Below are 19,271 nucleotides of genomic sequence, written 5' to 3' on the forward strand. Positions count from 1 at the left end.
TTCATTTGAATTTATTCCAACTTTAAACCAAAATAAACCTTAAACAAGACTAATTTTAATTGAGAATTACTGCAAATGATACTACATCAAATGATCACATCTTGTGCTGCTTTTTGACCAGCTCACAAATAGCATTGCATTTTTTAGACTGTCACATTTAAAATAGTTCTTAGCTGTTCAAAAAAGCTGATCAAGAAGCATTTTTGCCTGAAGTAACCAAGTTTACGTCTCACAGCCCCTGTAGGTTGTGTTCTGCAGATGGGATTGTGCCTGACAGAAATCAACAATGGGATTGAATTTGAAAGTGTTAATCCGTGACGAGAATCTAAAGAACATGGCGTGACATCATGAGTGAAGATGATGATGGGAAACAGAGCGAACTCATAAATGTTTCAGCTCAATCCATGAGGTATCTGTACTTCCTTTGTGCATGCTAACAAAGGCAGTCAGAAAGGTTTACTGAAGCTAGTGTAAACAACGTTCAACTGCGCAGCCACATATTACTCTCCACCACCCCCCACAGAACGACACACCCTAAAACACACACAAACACAGAATGTTTTATCACTAGCTGATTTCCATACTCGCTGTCATCTCACCTGCATGCTGGGTGTTGTGGACCAGTCAGCGCATGCTAAACGTTTGACGTGTTCACAATGTGTTTCTACCTTACTTTCATTCCTCGACTTTGTAGCACATTCAATCACTCATTCCCATTGCGATACACTCTTTCATTACAATTCCTTCTCTTTATCTTGTTTCCTGTGCTTGTTTCTCTCAGCCACTCCCTTCTTTTTGTCAGTATGTGTGCGCTCTTGGGGTTGAGATTTCTTTCTCAGCTAGACAGTCATTAATAATCCAGCGTAGTGCTGGAATCCACCAGCTCCTCAGAGGGAGTCCTAGACTCCATTGAAGCACAGGGTGTTATCTATCCATCTATCCTTCCACTATCACTCTCTCTCTCTCTCTGCTTCTCCACCTGCATGGAGAATTTGCACTAACTGTGAGGAGAGAAGTATGCTAGCCATCTAAGCAATGTCATATCAAAGAGTGCTCGTGCAAATCTGTGGATTTGAAGCAGAGGAGGCTGATTGGTCGCTCCCCCTATGAAGGAGACAGAATGAGGACACGCTGGGGCTGGTTCTTCATTCAGCAGCATAATAAACAGCACATGCTGCTCCAGCACTGCAGGAAGGGGCGGGGTCACAGACAAACTGAGGAATTAAACATAAGCAGAGTGGAGGTCACGCCCACTTATAGAGGGTTTGCACCTACGTCACCTGGATGCGCGGCCATATTGGAGATACTCGGATGTAAACAACAGCATGGATTGCACTATTTATGTACTACTGAACACATTGTTACACTAATTTATGAGGGAAAACACGTGGAAGCTGCAAAATAAGAAGGACTTAGTAAGTAGGAAAGAGCACGAAATTTTGACAAACTAAAGTTAATATGTGGTAAAGATCCGAACGAGCTAGCTTAGCTAGCATAGCTTTTTTCTATTTATTATCCCGACATAAGCTACGTTCAGATAGTCAGTCCAAAAAAAAAGCACATAAAATCCGTTTCAAGCTACATCCGTATGTGGTTTGAAATCCTATTCAAATCACATATCAGGAAATCCACTTTAGTCTGAACGCTCTGATCGGATTTCACTTGGTATGAGACTTTCTCACACCACGTAAAATGTAAACGTCAGACGTTGTTATACGGAACATGCTGAAAGTTGCTGCCGAAATGAGGCTGTTGTTGCAAAGTGCCGGACGAGCAGAAAATTATTATTTTTGAAACATATTTTGAAACCGGCACAGATAAGAGCGTGGAAAAAAAGCTGTGCATATACCAGCGTCCAACAGTTCTGTCGCAGGCTCAAGACGCAGTAGTCCAGTGTGGCGGCTGCACATTTTCCATGTTGTAAAATTTAAATAAGACAACATCTCTATTGCAAAACCCCTCCATCAAAGCAACGCAATTGCCATATTGCCAAAGAGCTGCATGGACACACAAATCGGATCTGACCAGTTGTGATACACAGTGTTGGCATCATTTTAGATCAGATACAAAGATAATCGGATTTGGACTGACAGTGTGAAAGTAGCCATAGTTACGGTAACTACTTTACGTCAACATTTAGCCAGTCAACGCTTCATTTACACATGTGGCTGATGCTGTGCCTCTCTCAACCACAAACGCCTTCTTTCATCAGTTTTTTGCACTCTTCTCTTTAACTTTAGGCAGTCTATAGAACTCTTAATGTTCCCAGTGCGACCGATTAGTACAGACCAAAACACGACCATTTTTCAGCAGCAATAATCAGCCAAATTTGCGAGTCCGTTCAGTTCAGTGGCATAGTTTACATTCAGTGCCTCCAAAATGGCCGACTTTTGTAGTGAAAACCCTCTATATACTATGTCTTTTATGGCTGGCTTTGAGAACAAATGGCCACAAATAAAGCAACAACAGTTAGAGCTGATGAATGACTAGAGCACTGTTTAAGGGGCCATATTCAACTAAAACGTAAACTTTTTATGCATTTTGGAAGTTCGTTTACACGACAACGGCGTTCTGGGTGCTGGGAAACTAAGTTTTGAAAACGGGTTTCAAAGAGTACGTTTTTGAAAACGGTCTCTGTGTAAACAACAAAAACACAAATCTCTGAAGACGATGACGTCATGCACATTATGTGTTCAGTCTATAATGTTTCACCGCCATCATCTAATGGCCTGGCAGCAGACTATAGGGGTTTTATTAGTTTTCACGGAAAACCCTGTGAATGGGGATCGTTTTGACAATGGTGTCGTCTGTACACAGAAAACTCACAGGAAAAAACTTCTCCGCATATCGTTGTTGTGTAAACGTAAAACGTCAACAAAGCTGAGGTCAGTAGACGCATTAAGAGAATCATTACTTGAGAAAGAGGTCCATTGTTGTGCTCTGTTAGGGTACCATCGGACAAACAGTGGGCAGAAGGAAAAGAAAGATGCTATTAAAGTGCTTCCTCTATCTGCATGAGTCAGAATACCCTAATATGTCCCAGGCTTCTCAGAGCTTGTGATTGGCTAATAATACTGTATGGTCAGTGCTCACCCTAGACCAAGCTTATTGTGCTTTACACAAGTTTGACATATTCATGGATCAACATCTTTTTTTCTTTTTTTTTTGCATAACATTCATATCAGGGTTATTATCGTTAACTAAATCATTTGTTAATTGAAACAATCCTGAAAGAAGACATACAGTAGATGAGAAACTTAAAAATAAAATTCTAAAATGTAACCTAATTGAACTAATTGAAATAAGTTTAAACTAAAGCACAAAGATTACAAAGTGGAAATAAACTACAACATTAAACCTAAATAGTAATATTAGTAATATTAGAACATTTTTAAATAAAAAGTGACAAAAGCATTCAAATGCAAAACAAAATTACTGGGAAAAAAACTCAAATAAAAATTGAAGATAAAAAAAATAAAAGCCAATATTACTAAAATAAAACACTGTATATTTCTTATATTTCATGTTTAGGTTAGGCTTTGAGTTATGGTTAAGGCCTGGAACAACATCCTTATTAACCTAGGTTAGGCCAATGGTTCTTGTCATTCACTAATAAATGCATGATGCAAGTGTTACTTATAATATGTAGGGTCATATCTTAGGATCATGTAATCCAGGCCCTTATTTCAGTGAAAGCCTTTGGGATGTGCTGGAGGAGACTTTACAAAGTTCTGATCAAGATCTTGACCAAAAATGAATGCACCTCTTGATGGAAATAAATGTAGTGATGTTATTTCCATCAAGATCTTTTGACAATTATTAGAGCCTGATGCATCTTGACATTGTCATCCTGCAATATGTCCATGATGTGTCTTCCTACATGCATGTTCAAGAAATGAAAAGCTATTAGTTAGAAGAACTGTTGCCAAACATATAACATTCTAGAAACATAATCACTGCAATAATGATCCAGTCATAGACTCTTAAGCATTTGCCCATTTCAACTTTAGACTTTTTTTGGCCGTGCAGTGTATTTGTATGTATTTAATGTATGGCCAGTGAATGAAACTGAAAGACAGGAACGTTGTTTGATGTCCAACAAAGGCTGTTGATCCAGGAATGTGTCCTACTTGCGCAAATCACTTGCTTAACTCGAGGCATCACATTTGAGTCCTATATTATCCATGACTCTGCTTGATGCAAAAACTAAAATCCAGGCCTCAGGTGTTACAGTAAACATGGTCTTACATCTGAGTCATACAAGCTGACATCTCTAGCATAGCTTCATAGTGATGATAATCCATACCACTGAGGCTAAAAGGCACACAAAAGCCAAAGTTATCCAACGCAGCTGTGTTAACACAAGAGTGACGGCTCATTGTTTTACACGAAGATGACAGAGCACCTCGCCTGGACACTTCAATGTGGAGACTTCTACAAGAAAGCAGTCTTTTCTGTACTTGCACAGTGAAACAGCTGTCCGTTTGAGGATCATGCAAGCCTGAGATTATCTTCAGAGGAAACAGATGTTGTACAGTAGAGAGATATTCGCACACTCTTGGCTCTTTAATAAAGAAAAGAACCCACTTCTGCTGTTGCGCGGAACAGAAGTCGCGGCAGCCTTCCTGTTTGTTCCTTCCACCCAAAGGGTCTTGTTACTGCACGGCATTTTCTGAGAAGGAACAGACAGTCACAGCAGAGGTCAAAGGTGTCTTGTTTCGAAAAGCATTGAATACAGGACAACAATAATAGTCACGACACTGCCTTCTGAGAGTGTGTGAAGGTCAGATCTGAAGGTCATGATCACTGCACAAATCATCACATAAAGTCAGCGCTTATTTCTCGGTTTCATTACGCAATGACTGGAAACAGAACACATTTTTAGTCTTTTTTTTTCTGAAGGTTTGGTATTTGGTCAATTTTAATGGGCAAAATTCAGTCATGCCAATAGTAATCCACGCAATCTATTTAGCGTGAAGGCAAAAGATTTCGCAAAGGGATTCGCCGTGTTGACTGACAGAAAGCTTCTTGGTTTGAAAGGGACTTCTGTGTGAGCCGTGCTTCATACATCGCTACACTATTTACAATAGATAGACAACTGACCTTTTTTTGCTCTCAAAATTGCCCTCACAATCTTGCATAAAAATAATTGCTTCGCCTCTAACAACGTCCCGTTTATGCTGAGGTCACGAAGCACTTGTATTTTTTTGGCAGGTTGTTGCCACCTTTTCATTAGTTATTTTTAAACTAGATAAATATGCCAACTTACCTAGCCTACATGAAAAGCAGTACTGTCAAAATAGGCAGGATTCATAAACCGTAAGCAAAAATAATAACTGGATAATTTACTTTATTCCACTGGGATTCAAAACTGCTTTTTAAGTGGACACTTTAGTAAAACTTTTAGGAGTCATATTCAGAGAACAGCAAAAAAAAAAAAAAAAATTAATAAGAATAAAGTTTTTAAGCAGCAACTCATATTAGAATGACTTCTGAATGATCATTTGACACTGAAGACTGAAGAAATGGCTGCTGAAAACTCAACTTTAATTATCTTTATTAATATATTGAAATCATTTTTTTTTACTGTATTTTTGATCAAATATATGCATCCTAGGTGAGCATAAAACCTTACCAACCCCTTTTGAACAGTGATGTACATTAAAGAACACAGTTTATTAAATGTTGAGAAGCAAGTTCTTTGTATCAAGGTGCAGTAAGCGATTTCTGATAAACGCTGTTGAAAGTGGATCGGACTGAGCGCCTCAACAATTATAGCCAATCAGCAGTGTGTGTGTGTGTGGGGGGGGGCACTCATGATGAACCTAATGAAGAAAGACTGTACGAGGATGAGGAGAGATGGCTGAGAGACAATACAAAAAGAGAAAAGGTCATAGGATTATTATAGCATTAATATTAGAAAAGCTTTCCAGCACAGGAGAGACCGGGTTTGGACCAAGTGTGAAAACAGCCAAGCGTTCTCCCAAGTGGTTGCACACACAGAGACTCTCCCACACATCCTCACTCACTGCTGTCACCAGCTGGACCAGGTGGTAATGTTATATTATCATTAATGAATATGGGGGAAAAAATTGAATTAATGAGCGGCATATTAAAAGAACACCCGCAATTTCCACTAGTAACAGAGATGGACTTACACACAACGGTTTCTCACATTTTCACAGTTTGAGAGAGGTGAACGATGTTAAATTCAGTAGCCAGAGAAGTAAAGACAAAAAGAGTGACAACGTGTGCATCTTAATTGAAACATGTCCCCACTTTCACATGCAAAACAGAGCCTGTCGTTTAACAGCCTCCCTCCAGCCCTCCAAAACAGGGCAGTTACTGTGGCCTCAAGCAAAGGGGTCAAAGGTGACAGGACAGACATCTGCCACAACAATGACTTAGACTGTCTGACACAACAGGCCAGTGCAGATTTACAGCACACATGTTAAAAAAGCCTCTACTTCTCCTTTCTGCTCTGCTTGCTTGACTTCTGGTTTCAATGGATGATTGTGGAGCGGTGTTCAAAACAAAGAACAAAAGAACACTAAACAAGCGCCAATGATTTTTTCATCATCACTTAAACGTCAGCCTTTGTTTGACCAACAGCCTGAATCATGCGAGTCAGCAAATATAAAGGCACAACATCAGCAGAATGAGCAAATGTGAGATAATATGCATGGTGCGACTAACAGATATTTGAAATCACAGGCCATCTGCTAGAAGTTATGAAAGAATTTTAAAAAAGGCAGTGAATTTATAATCTCTATTTCTCTCTCTATAAAAGATTTCAAAATGATTCACCAGTCCCTATAGTATGAGACAAGCTCTACTCTCACTCCAGCTGCTGGAGAGTAAGATATAACAGACTTCACACTGTACAAAGGTTCTTTTGGGTGGTTGATTTCAGCCAGCGAAAGCCTGTCAGATCTGAGATGGATCCTGCAGTTAACCTGCAGCCGCTGCAACACACGCCACTGGCATAACCCGCTAGAAGCTTGCGGGGGAGCATTCAACTTAACACCACAGCGAGAAGTAGACGGTGTATGCAAGACCAGGAGAAGAATTGGAGTCAAAGAGCCATCATATCGAATCAGAGGGTTCCGGTCGCCCTCTCCATTGGAGGTGACAGTACAGAAGGTCTGGTCTTTACAAAGGCACAGCTATGTCTCTAACATTACCGCAAGAAGCTTGTTTCCGACCACAGGGGATAAATGACATATATATATACTAAGATGTATGATGTCTATGGTCAAAGCAACTGCTCCGGAAACATTTGAGCTGAGGTGATTTTGTGGGAAACATTGGTTAGAATCCGGACATTTGTTGCCTGGTCTCTCCTCTTTTACCAAGAATGTTTATCTTAATCTACCATCTATGACAAACAATAATAAGTAATAAAAAGCTTGTTCAACAGGTTTAGTAGTTAGGGTATTTCAAGTCACATGGTTGTGTTTGCATCAGCATTATATCCACTCAAGAGGTGCTTTTTAAAGCAAACAGTTCACGCTAACTGAGTAAACAAATACTTGTAACTGACTAGAGGCTGTGGGAGGACATCCGGATTAACTGGATTTAAAGGGACAAACTGGTTGTGTCGGACACTAGGGCAATAAGAAGACTTAAAGGAATCGTTCACCAAAAAAATGACCATTTCGTCATAATTTACTCACCCTTAAGTTGTTCCAAACCTGTATGAATTTCTATCTTCTGCTGAACACAAAAGAAGATATTTTGAAGAATGTTTGTAACCAAACACTTGATGGACCCCATTGACTTTCCATAGTATTTTTTTTTTCTATAATATGGAAGTCAATGGGGTCCATCAACTGTTTAGTTTCCCACATTCTTCAAAATATATTTTGTGTTTAGCAGGGGGAAAAAAGCAATTCATACAAGTTTTGAACAACATCAAGGTGAGTAAATGATGACCGTTTTAATTTTTGGGTGAACTCTCTCTTTAACGGATGTTTATGGTGAATTGCACTCAAGAAGGAAACAGAACTATGCTACGGAAAAGTGACTTTTCAATCAACAGGGGGAAGTGTGATTGGGGGAACTGCTGAATGCTGTACAAAAGCAAACATGGAAAGTCATGCAGGTTGTTGAATTCGTATAGACTAGAGACCTGACTCGTTAAGCAAATATACTAGGCAAATGATGTGGCTTCAGTTAAAGGTGCTCCTATTCACACACGTTTCCTTGTAAACAAGTGGTCTGATCACCCTTCGATCAACAATGTTTTAGAAATAATTCACTTGTTATTCATAATTTACGCAGCCTCCTGTTATTCCAAACTGGTATTCATTTATTTTTTCCCCACATAAAATGTGATTTTGTTTTTGGAAAAATACCTGACCACTCTTTTGGATATATTGAAAGTGAATGACGACAGTGGCAAGCCCAAAAATAAAGTAGGCCTATATAAAATTGGCCACATGACTTGGCGCCATCCAAGTAACTTTTAAGTGTGAAAAACAGACCAAAATTTAAAAGAATAGCTTATTCAAAAAATGAAAATTCTGTCATCATTTACTTCGATCCACACCTGTGTGACTTTTTTTTCAGTGGAACACAAAATAAGATATTTGAGAATGTTGACATCAAAACATCATAGAAACATCTTTTTTTTTTTTATTGCTTTGTGTTCTACAGGAGAAAGTAAGTCATACAGGTTTGGAACGACATAAGGGTGAGTAAATTACAGAATTTTCAGTTGTTTTTTTATATGCATAGCTCACACTACACATGCAACATTAGAGACTCAACATTAATGTAACTATCTACATTTTTCAGATGATTTTGCTACAAAAAGGCATGTTGTTCATGACGATTATCCTACAACAAATGAGATGGAAACACTTAAAAAAAACAATCATCATGTAGATATTATGTTCATCTAAGATAATTTTCCTTGAGTCATAAGAGTAATGAACGCATTTAGGTCAGTTCACCCAGCATTGTTTTCCTGCAACAAATTTACAGTCAGATCCTGCTTATGGCAGTAAAACAATTGTCAAGCTTTACATGGAAGATGCCCTAAAAAAACAACAACTGCAATTTAACAGGGTTAATTATCTAACACCAAGACAACAAAACAACAGCCAAACCAAAGCAAACCCTTGGGGACGTCAACGAGTTGAGCAGGACCAACGTCATCATACAAGTTTTTATGTCTCTCTGACTAATACAAACACTGGCTCAGGAAGCATCCTGGGTATGAACTAGGAACAAAATAATCTAGATGTTTTCTTAATGAAAACTCCCTTGTGCTTGGTCTCCGTGGACTAAACTAATCAACGCTGGCCTAAATGCTGGGTTAAACTGACAGTAGACAATGGCACGACACAGTGAGCCAAAACAAATACAGATTCTGCAGGTTGGCCCTGACATTTGATGTGTTTGATGACCCAGACTTCCTCAGTAACTCTGCAGCTCCATCACAGATATCAGAGAGAGCAGATGCAATGCCACTGACAAATAGGTTAATTAAATCATACCCACAGGAATGTATGAGAGAAATGAGAAAATACGAGTCTGGAGACAGACCTCAGGAGTTTTGTCTGATCAGCCTGTGGGGGCTGGTGAGGTAGATCCTTCAGGATCAGGGTGGGGATTGAACGGAACCCACCTGGACTGCAGAATCTGATCCCAACAACCCAATGTGATGGTGATGAAAGGCTATAAATCTCAACCCAGAGAAGTACCACCATTCAAAACAAAAGAAACCAAACTGGCTTGCTTTTCCCGAACAAAAGACCATATGAAACACAGAGTTCTGTAAGAGACGTGTCTGGTATCAAGCCGTTCTATTTTCAGCATTTTTCTGTCTGGCTAAGATAGACATCATTGAGGATCCCGATAAGGGTGATGACTGAAGCTTTCAGGCATCAAAAAATCATTTTGATGATTAAATCCCCAAAGATTCAAAATAGTCTACTGCCTGGTTATGGGAGTGGAGGAAGACATATAAGGCAAAACAAATGGGTATGTGAAAGCAAGAATTAACATACAATCAATCAACTACGAAGTGCGGCGGTAGATGAGACAAGACATTTCAATGCGTTTAAATCACCGTGGGTTTCCACAGCTGCACACCACTCTAAGCTGCCCTACATCTGTTGCTTCTCGCATAATTAAAGTGACCCCGGTCTGGAGAGCAAAAATTGAGGGACCAAAACCCACCAATTCACAACACAGGACTCTGCTTCTGTTTCATGCACAGAGATATTGTGTGTCAATCCACACACACACATACAAATATAGGGTTCTTATCATTTCCAGGATTCAGAAAACACGGAATCGCAGAATATAATTGTGTAATTTAACCGGTAAGAGAAATGTCAATCTGGCAAATTTGGTAGAATAAATCAAAAGTTTGTACACTTAGTCAAATTGTGAAAGGGACTTAAAGTCTGTGAATATTAAACTACAAAAAGACTGCTATTTAAGTCCAGTAGTGTAGACACTACAGTCTTTACTACAACCTGCCAAAATAAATGTTTGGTTTAACTTGTAGAAATTATGACAGAAATATATTCATATTGTACAGTGCATGTGATTATAACTCGGGCACAATTATTGCTAAAATTTTAATAAAATATTTAAGTTTTATGAATTCAACAAATTAGACAAATAAAATGTAATTAAACCATTCAAATAGATGTAAATGAAAAAAATGAAAAAAACATGAAACAAATATGGATTTCATAGGGCCCTACAAATATATAATAAAGCTCATAGGGGGTATTTCCAAACCCGCACCCAACTAGCATCCTGGTTACGCTCATATGTTAAGCAGAGAGACAATGTGTGGCAGGCCATGTGCAGCAAAAAGGACGAAAACAGACCCCATAAAAGGTCCCCATAGGGGTGCGGAAGCTTCAAAGGCACAAATGTTACAGAGCAACACCTGGCATGCTCGCCTTTGTGGTGACGTGTTGCCTTGGATACGGACCCTCCTGTCTGATCCTAGAATAACCGCCTGATGAGACAGAATTCTCGTTTTAAATTATGAGAATGAGATTATGGGGAAAGTTCTCTATAGATCACTGCAATGGACCTTCAATGTAAACAAGAGACCGCAGAACTAATTCTAGCATGTTTGAATGGCTGCTAGGTTTCAAGGGCTTCAGAGAATTCTTCTTTAGTTGAGTAAAGGAAGTTATGAAAGACAAATCCCCAAGATTTTATCTGAAAAGTGGCAACACTATTCGTTGTTCAGGGTCAAAACAACACGCTCTGAAATTAACTTTGGGAAAACCAATTTAAAGAGTGTCAAATCTATCAGTTCTCCTGGCCCTTTGTGCTTCCTTCAATTTTGAATTGAATTTCACTTGTCTTGCGGCTGAAATGTGGCGTATAAGAAAATGTACCAGTAAAATGCCTCTTCTCTCCAAAACAAGAGCAAAAAGTTATCCTACTTCACTGGTGTTTGGTTAAGAACCACTGGGACAATTCATCCTGCTCTCACACACACACACACACACGCACACACACACTACACCGGCCAGCCGTTGAATCAATTTGCAGCGTTTAATTACGATTGGGTGATTTTCTCAGCTGATACCCAGACCAGAGAAGACATTTCTCATGTGGTTGCCAGTGTTGAGACACAGCTGAGATGATTTCCTGTGCAAAAGTCTCAATCCCCCAATACCCAGACCGCACTCTGAAATCCTTAATCACTTCACCACAGCTGCTATTACAGACAGCCAATCATGTAGAAATTAATATTAAGCATGCTAATCACTGCTAAAAATGAGTGCCACACCTATTTTTCCCAAATGTAGGGGTCATTTTGGATTATGTGTCAATGCAAATTCCCTCTGAAGAAGGGATAACCGTCTATGAAGATATAAACGACACTCACATGAAGTATGCAATTAAAAGCCTTTGTTGGAATAAAGATATTACGCTAAAAACCACAATCAAACCGTTACGGCTAGAAGAGCCATCATCAGGATGTGCTTATGGGCCAATCATAAGTTAAGGAACATTATTTGGCAGTGGCACACAAGTGTGGTGCCACACCTGCCAAAGACTCCTTAACATTAGACTGGTAGTAAAGCCAAGGCCAAGGACGTCAATACACAGTTGTGGTCTGAATTCCCACATTGCGCCCCAGTCAGAGCTGATGCAGAAGGAATGGCGCTGTTCTATTCTCAACATGAATTCTGCATGCATGCACACAATAAATGCATGCAATAATGATGGGTTAACTTACAGTTGCACATAAGGAGGGTTTTTTGCCAAATTCCCACCCCAATACTCCAAGTCACATGAAATACAAACACATTCTCTGATTAATAACAATTCAAGTATAATGATTATTCCAGGAGACCTGGAAACCCCATTGAGATGTTTACATGCAGTTGATAAAAGTGGACCCATTATTCAGAACCTCTACTATGCAGATTTGTACAAAAAAGCCAAAACTAAATGCATGCAAGTGTGTGTGTGTGTGTGTATATATATATATTATATATATATATATATATATATATATATATATATATATATATATATATATATATACACACACACACACACACTTAATTAAAATAGATGGTTTATTAATAATAAATACATCATTTACATATGAAAATAATTAATACAACCAATTGATGAACGCCCCAAACCTGCCATGCGTCTGTGCTATACACTGCACGCGCAGCAATGTTGCCAAATAAGCGCTGTATCTCCGGCTATCTCATGGAGATTCATTCACCGCTTCAAATGAGAAAAAATTAGGACTGATGGTGTAACTGTCTAACCAGCACTCAAATATTATTCCCAACGTTGTAAATAAACAGAAAGGTTCATTGATTTTGATTCATCAAACACGATGAACGCCGCTAGGAAACGACGTGTGGAACCGTCGCCCATTTCATGTCAACACATGAAACAAACACATATGTTAATAACAAACACATATGTTAATATCATATTGTCATTTGGAGATTGCACCTACCCGTTCTGTTCACATGCAGTCGTATGGATTTGGATCTGCTGCTCTTCTGGGCTGGTGTCCGTGTATTAGGACTTCACCAAGTGTAAACGCTTCGTCCTTGTGTTTTCCTTTCCTCTTAAACGGTAAGTCCTGGTTTTCGCGCTTACCAGCCAGCACGTACCAAATGAAAAATATCTGTGATCAGAAGATCACCATGACAGAAGAGTGCAGCCCCGTCGCGTCCGCAAACAGAAGGACCTCTGTCTGTCAACTGTAGCGACGCGGTTCTGGTATCATTTGTAGACGCCGTGCCCGTGCGCATACAGGCGCTCTGACTGCAACAGCTTCTGCGCTTGGTGGGCGGAGCTATTGCACATTATTCATGAGGGGGGCGGGAAGTGCGTCTGCCTCCAGTTCTACACACGCTGCACTTTAGCCTGAAATTATGATGCAGAATAGCCTAATTATTAATAATAGATTAATGCTGACTTTGACACCATGACATGTTTGTTTAAAACTGAGTTAGTTTTCTTTATTGAGTCTCTAACATTTATAAATAATAACAAATCTAAATCTACAAGTTTAATTTAAATCTAGATGTCGGCCCGGTTTCACAGAAAAGGCTTATATTAAGCAAGGATTAGGCCTTAGTTCAATTAGGACATGTAAATTGCTTTTACAAACGTGCAGGGAAAAAAAAAACATTTACTGGTGTGAATCTTGAGACAAAACAATGGCACTGACATATTTTAAGATATGTCAGTGTAAGTTGCTTTTTTAGTTAAAACAGCTGAAACATGCATTTTAGTCTGGGACTAGCATTACAGATGTAAAGATTAGGTTATTTATTTATTTATGAATTCATTGCATTTTAAATGCATCTATATAAAATCAACAGACTTATTCTGCAGCTGATATTGATCACTAAAGATATTTAAGATGGGGGGGGGGGGGGCGGGGGTCTACATCAAATGTGTTGTTAAGTGTTTTTGTGTGTGTTGTTTTTATAGGACGAGTTGAGCCATTGATCGTATCTGATCTTCTGCTGCTCAAACTTGCCTATGGGCATCAAAGCCCTTCTGATGCTAATGCCAACCTCTGCCTCATTACTTATGTTTTCCACTTTACGTCGGACACTTAACACTTAAGGATGAAAAGGGTATTAATGGATCATAGGCTAGCCTATAAAGTACAACACTCTCTGATTATCTAAGGTCTAAGAGTTGTAAATGGAAGTCCTTGCCATTTCTGAGGAATTTGTAGATTGCTCGTTTTAATGGACTCTTTCCCCGTGTGCTGTGGTTGAATCAAAAACATATCTGTGGAAAATATTCTAAGGTGTAAGAAAATGTTCAGACTGACTGAGAACAGGCCAATGTGCTTTATTTGGGATCTGTTTTCTGGTAGGCTAATTGTCTTGATCAAAGAGGGGGAGGGGGGGGGGGGGTTGCTACAGAAAGAATTCAATAAAAGTGATTCTTTCCTTATAAAAGGCTGCCTCTGAGGCCATATAAGGATTTTGTGAATATGCATCTTGCAACACCTTTTTACTCTGTATCTCACATGAACAAGCCAAGTTCTTGGAACACTGTTTTCCTTCAAACATCACTCTCTGATTCACAAAAGTGCATATTTTTATGTATTTTCTCAATTTATATGTAGATGATATTTAATGATCTACATAAAACAAAGAACCCACAAACTTTACACAAAGAACATAACACATGGTTTAAGAACAGTAAGAACGCAAGAACTGTAATTCTAGCTGATATAAATCAAGTGAATAATTCAAGATGGAAAGTTGAGTGGAAAATGTACCATTAGACATACACATCTAACCCGCTTTGAAGAATACACATGTTAGACGGCTCTGGCACGGTGAGACGAGGCCTGTCGGATGCACTGGACAAAGCATTAACAAAGAAAGCGCCTAATGCGAAATAGATTCAATTTCTAGTTGCTTAGTGCCAACACTTAATTGAGTAAAAGTCTAACTGCTCTGATTGATATGTCAACTGGATGGGTTTGCTGGCAGAATCTCTGAGACGTTACACACGGTGGAATAGCTACTAAATGGAAGCACATTTAATGCGGAAAACAAAATGTTTCCAATCGGATTTCCTAATTTTGATCAACTCGGACATATAGGACTACTGTGGATTCAATGAATGCAGTTAGATCTTAGACAGTTATCAGTGGGGGTTGTGAGTGGTTTTAATTGTATTGCTAGGGTGTTCTACTTCTAGGTGTTTTTTATTGTCACATTCAAATATTTATTATAGTCAAAATAACCCATGCTCAAATCCTTATTCTGTTTATTTTTTACTTTTTTCTCAGATTGTAATCCCCACTCGTTTTTGTATGTTTTGAGCTTTTTCAGAAACTTAGGTACTTATTTGTTCTAAATAAAAAGAAAAAAATATTTATTTTGTATCTGCACCTTTAATGTAAGTATATGGGATAATGTCAGAGGTGGAAAGTCCAGGGGTCAGAAAGTAAAAGTCCTGCCATATGTTTATTCCACCCATGAACTCAGTCAGCTGATTTCACTAATTAGTTCTATCTCCTGGCTGAAAAACTGTGCTAATTAGCAAATCCAGGTGATTGGAACAAAATACTGAGGAGGACTTTTACTTTCTGAACCTGGACTTTCCACCTCTGGATAATGTCAAGCAAAAACCATAAGTCCTTTCCTCAACAAGCCACATGATTTTATACCATTCATGTCCGTAGCACAAACTACACCAAAGTTTAAGATTGAGGATTACAGGTTTGTTCAGATCCTTAACCGTAAGTATGAACAACAATAATAGTGATGGTTGTCTTCGCAAGCACCAATAAATTACCATCAAATTTAAAATAGTAGCTTAAAAGCCAGGCCATCTGGACATAAAAACAGCATTACACTCCTTGATTAAGACAGATGTCTTTTTAGAGGCTTGTTCACATAATAGTTTATGTGCCACGTTTACAAATGTGTTATAGGGTAATAAGGAAATGTGACCATCTCTCCTTAAAGGTGCAGTGTGTGAGTTTAGTGGTGACTAGTGGTGAGGTTACGAATTGCAACCAACAAATGTTACGATGGCCGACAGAAAAAGATGTCACCGTCTGAGAAAGCAGAGTAGCCAGTTCAGCAATGAGGTTTCTTTACAAAGATAAATTAAGAAATTATCTTTATTATTCAGTAAAACGATATGTTATTGCGAATAATATTGTTACTTGTTTTCAGTGTTTTATTCGCTGACTTTAGCTAGCTTCCTTGTACGAAGAACAACATAGTGACAAAATGCGTTTGTCCATTTAGGGCCACTGTAGAAACATGTCGGCGCATTTCAATGCAAGGGGACCCGCGGCGTATATGTAGAAACCGCTCATTCTAAGGTAATTTATTAAGTAAGGTCTTTATACACCACTGAAAACATAGCTATGTATATGATATTGTATTTCTGTCAATAGATCCTCCTAAATATTACACAATGCACTTTTAAGTGTTTGTGCTTAAAGCTGTAAAAACAAACTATAATTGTAAGAAAGATTTAAATATAATGCAAAATGTGCTAGAGATACAAAGCACCAGAATGACAAAAAGTCCAAGACTTAAAAATGAACTTTACTTGTGTTCGGTTTCATTGTGAGTCTCTCCCTGGAGTAGGACACAGTTTTTGCCCATAGATTATGAGTCAAAGGGCAAGAGAGTATATATAGAGAAAAAGGGGAATCTGATAGGTAGCAAATGTGTTACTAAACTGCTGAAAAATGTCCTCTTGTTGCCATAAATGCGTCTCCAGGCATTAGAGGACAAATTGTGCTATCATGAGATGCAGCTCCTCCGCACGGATATATTCTAAAATGCTGCTAAATTGCTTTTATGGCAGATTCAGAAAAAGTGAAACCAGCCTCTGCTTCACACTGTATTACCGCAATCATTAGACTGTCCAGATTTTGCAAATGAAACTCAAAACTCCCATGAGGCCCCGTCCGCTCAGCCAAAACTATCTGCCAACGTCTCGAAGACAACTGTTCCATCAATGTCAGCAGAGGTACTGTAGATATTAGGTAACCAATGAACCATTTCCCATTTATAGAAATCTGGCTTTGTGAAATCGCCAAGCTCCAATCAAATGGCTCGCTCTGCTGGAAACACGTTTGACGAATGAGACAGCTTTTCATAAGCCTCCTCAAGCAATCGCTTATCAATAAATTCTCAAGGCTATATCAAAATGAGATCTCCCATGTTCAGGCTCCACAACAGAGCTGCCCGGGCCTGTGGTGAGCGGCTTGGTACACGTACAAACAAACACAGGGCGTGGCGCCACATTTGAGCTTTTCATCAACATGGAGATTATACGTTGCAGTCAACCAAGACTCCTTATTAAACTTGCAAAGTCTGTGATTCTCGAGCTCCTTAGTCCCACGGGTGGCAAAAGTAGACCGGTGCAATAATCTAAATTGAATTTCCTTTACGCAAGGCTGCATGTTGCATGCTATCATCATCCACCCTCAAGTATATTCCTGCTGGGTGTCTATCTATTAATCTGACCCCAAGTTGATTGTTAACTTTCGGGACAAATCGTTTTAATTCAAGACAATGCAGGGATAATCACTGTTTTTTAGGTCAATTTAGAGATTTTGTAATATTTTGCTATCTTCTTATTGGATCACCATAACATAAAGCTTATTACACTTTATATATATGCCGTCTTAAATTATAATACATCTTTGTAAAGGCCATTTACTCAAAATGAATTTTTTCTCATGCACTGAGCCAGAAATCTTCATTCAATAGCACTCACATACACCACACTTTACAGTTGTTTTTCCTATCAATATATTAAGGTTTTTGTTTTTTACAGAAGAATTTGTTCATATCAGGGTTATTATCCTCGTTAGTGTTTAGGTTAAGTACTAAAATTATTACAAATAGGCCTAATTATAACTAAAACTTGAAACTTAAACTTTTTTGAAACTGTATATAAAAAAACGAATAAAAAATGACAAACACACAACAAAATTACTAATACTGAAACTAAAATTTAAACAGACAACAAAAAAATAAAATCTAATTAAAAATATTATCAGAAAACATAATAGTATTTAAATTATATTAAAATAACACTGGTACATCACATTTTATACCTAAAAGCATATGGTCTAATTTATATAGTGATAAAAAGAGATATCCAAAATCCTCTCTTTAAAAACCTTTAATTCTGAATTTTAATTGGACAATGCATAATTTTACATATTTAAACATGACATTTAAGAAAACTTGTAATACAAATTGTGATAAATTAACTGGGGAAGTATGGGGATATCTAATAGTTCAAATTAGACCTGTGGTGTCTTGCTTTAAAAGGAAGAAAGGGGGAACTGAATCCACTCATTGGTGCCAAAACAGTAGTTATCTCAGTCTCATGGGATTACGCAAGTCAAGAGCTTTTGGATTACAAATGCTATTAGGCTACTTTAAATTTAGATTTGAGTAAATATCATTTGAGACTTTCCTTCCATGCCAAAACATTGACTAACAATACATAATGCAAGACAGCACTGCATCCCTTACATCTGCCTTGGTCTCCAGGATTCCTCTGGCTCTCCCGGTAATTAGTGAAGGTGAAGTGATGAGGGGGGCAAGGGACACGAAAGGCAGGGGGGAGAAGAAAAGGAGGATGGGGAAGCTGAGAAATGTCACTTGCCGTTCTTTGTGGGTGCCAGAGATAGGAGGCTTACCGGCCGCTCCAGGCAGCGCTGCTCCCGATGGCCTTGCAGCAATGTGCTGCGATTGCACTGTGCCATTGACTCCTCCTTAATCGCTTTTTCTGGATCTGCCATGTCTGCTTACAGCAGCCTGCGTGACTCCCGTCAGTGAAACCGAGAGATCAATACAATGTGGGAGATGGCTATTACTGAGCATTATTGCATCCTAGCAGCTAGCAATTCTTTGTTTCCTTGGTGTATGTTAAGAGAGATGAACACTGTCTTTTTCTTTTTAAAGTCCCCCTGCATATAGTCAATAATTGTATCCATTAAAACTCATCTTTGATCACCAAAATCATATATTTAAATGTTTTTTTCCTCTGAAAAAAATTATTCATGCCTTAAAATATCTTCACTGTAACACTACACCCTTGCTTCATGAATATGCTAATTAGCCCCACCTCCACTCGCTCACACCAGCTCGATTTCCAACCATGTCTTTGGTTCACTGCAGTTTTAAGGAGAAAATACTCTGCAATGGTGCTGACTTATGAATTTGCACATGTTTTGTCTTAAAGCATATTAAAAACACCACATAGACATATAAATAACATTA

At 38.6% G+C, this 19,271-nt stretch overlaps 1 protein-coding gene across 2 annotated transcripts in view; it reads right to left on the reverse strand.

Moving 5' to 3' along the window:
* Nucleotides 1–13,315, reverse strand: part of tanc2a (tetratricopeptide repeat, ankyrin repeat and coiled-coil containing 2a) — a 155,588-nt gene extending 142,273 nt beyond the window's left edge. The window contains exons 1-2 of one of the 2 annotated variants that reach the window (XM_079630081.1): nt 12,977–13,315; nt 4,588–4,672 (exon numbers count right to left, since the gene is read on the reverse strand). The gene's annotated coding sequence lies outside the window, so the exon portion shown is untranslated. The remainder of the gene's footprint in view (nt 1–4,587; nt 4,673–12,976) is intronic. The other variant, XM_079630080.1, reaches the window with a different exon arrangement.
* Nucleotides 13,316–19,271: the final 5,956 nt, after the last annotated feature.

This window comes from Phoxinus phoxinus (genome assembly GCF_949152265.1).
Source record: "Phoxinus phoxinus genome assembly, chromosome: 1".
Taxonomy (NCBI): domain Eukaryota; kingdom Metazoa; phylum Chordata; class Actinopteri; order Cypriniformes; family Leuciscidae; genus Phoxinus; species Phoxinus phoxinus.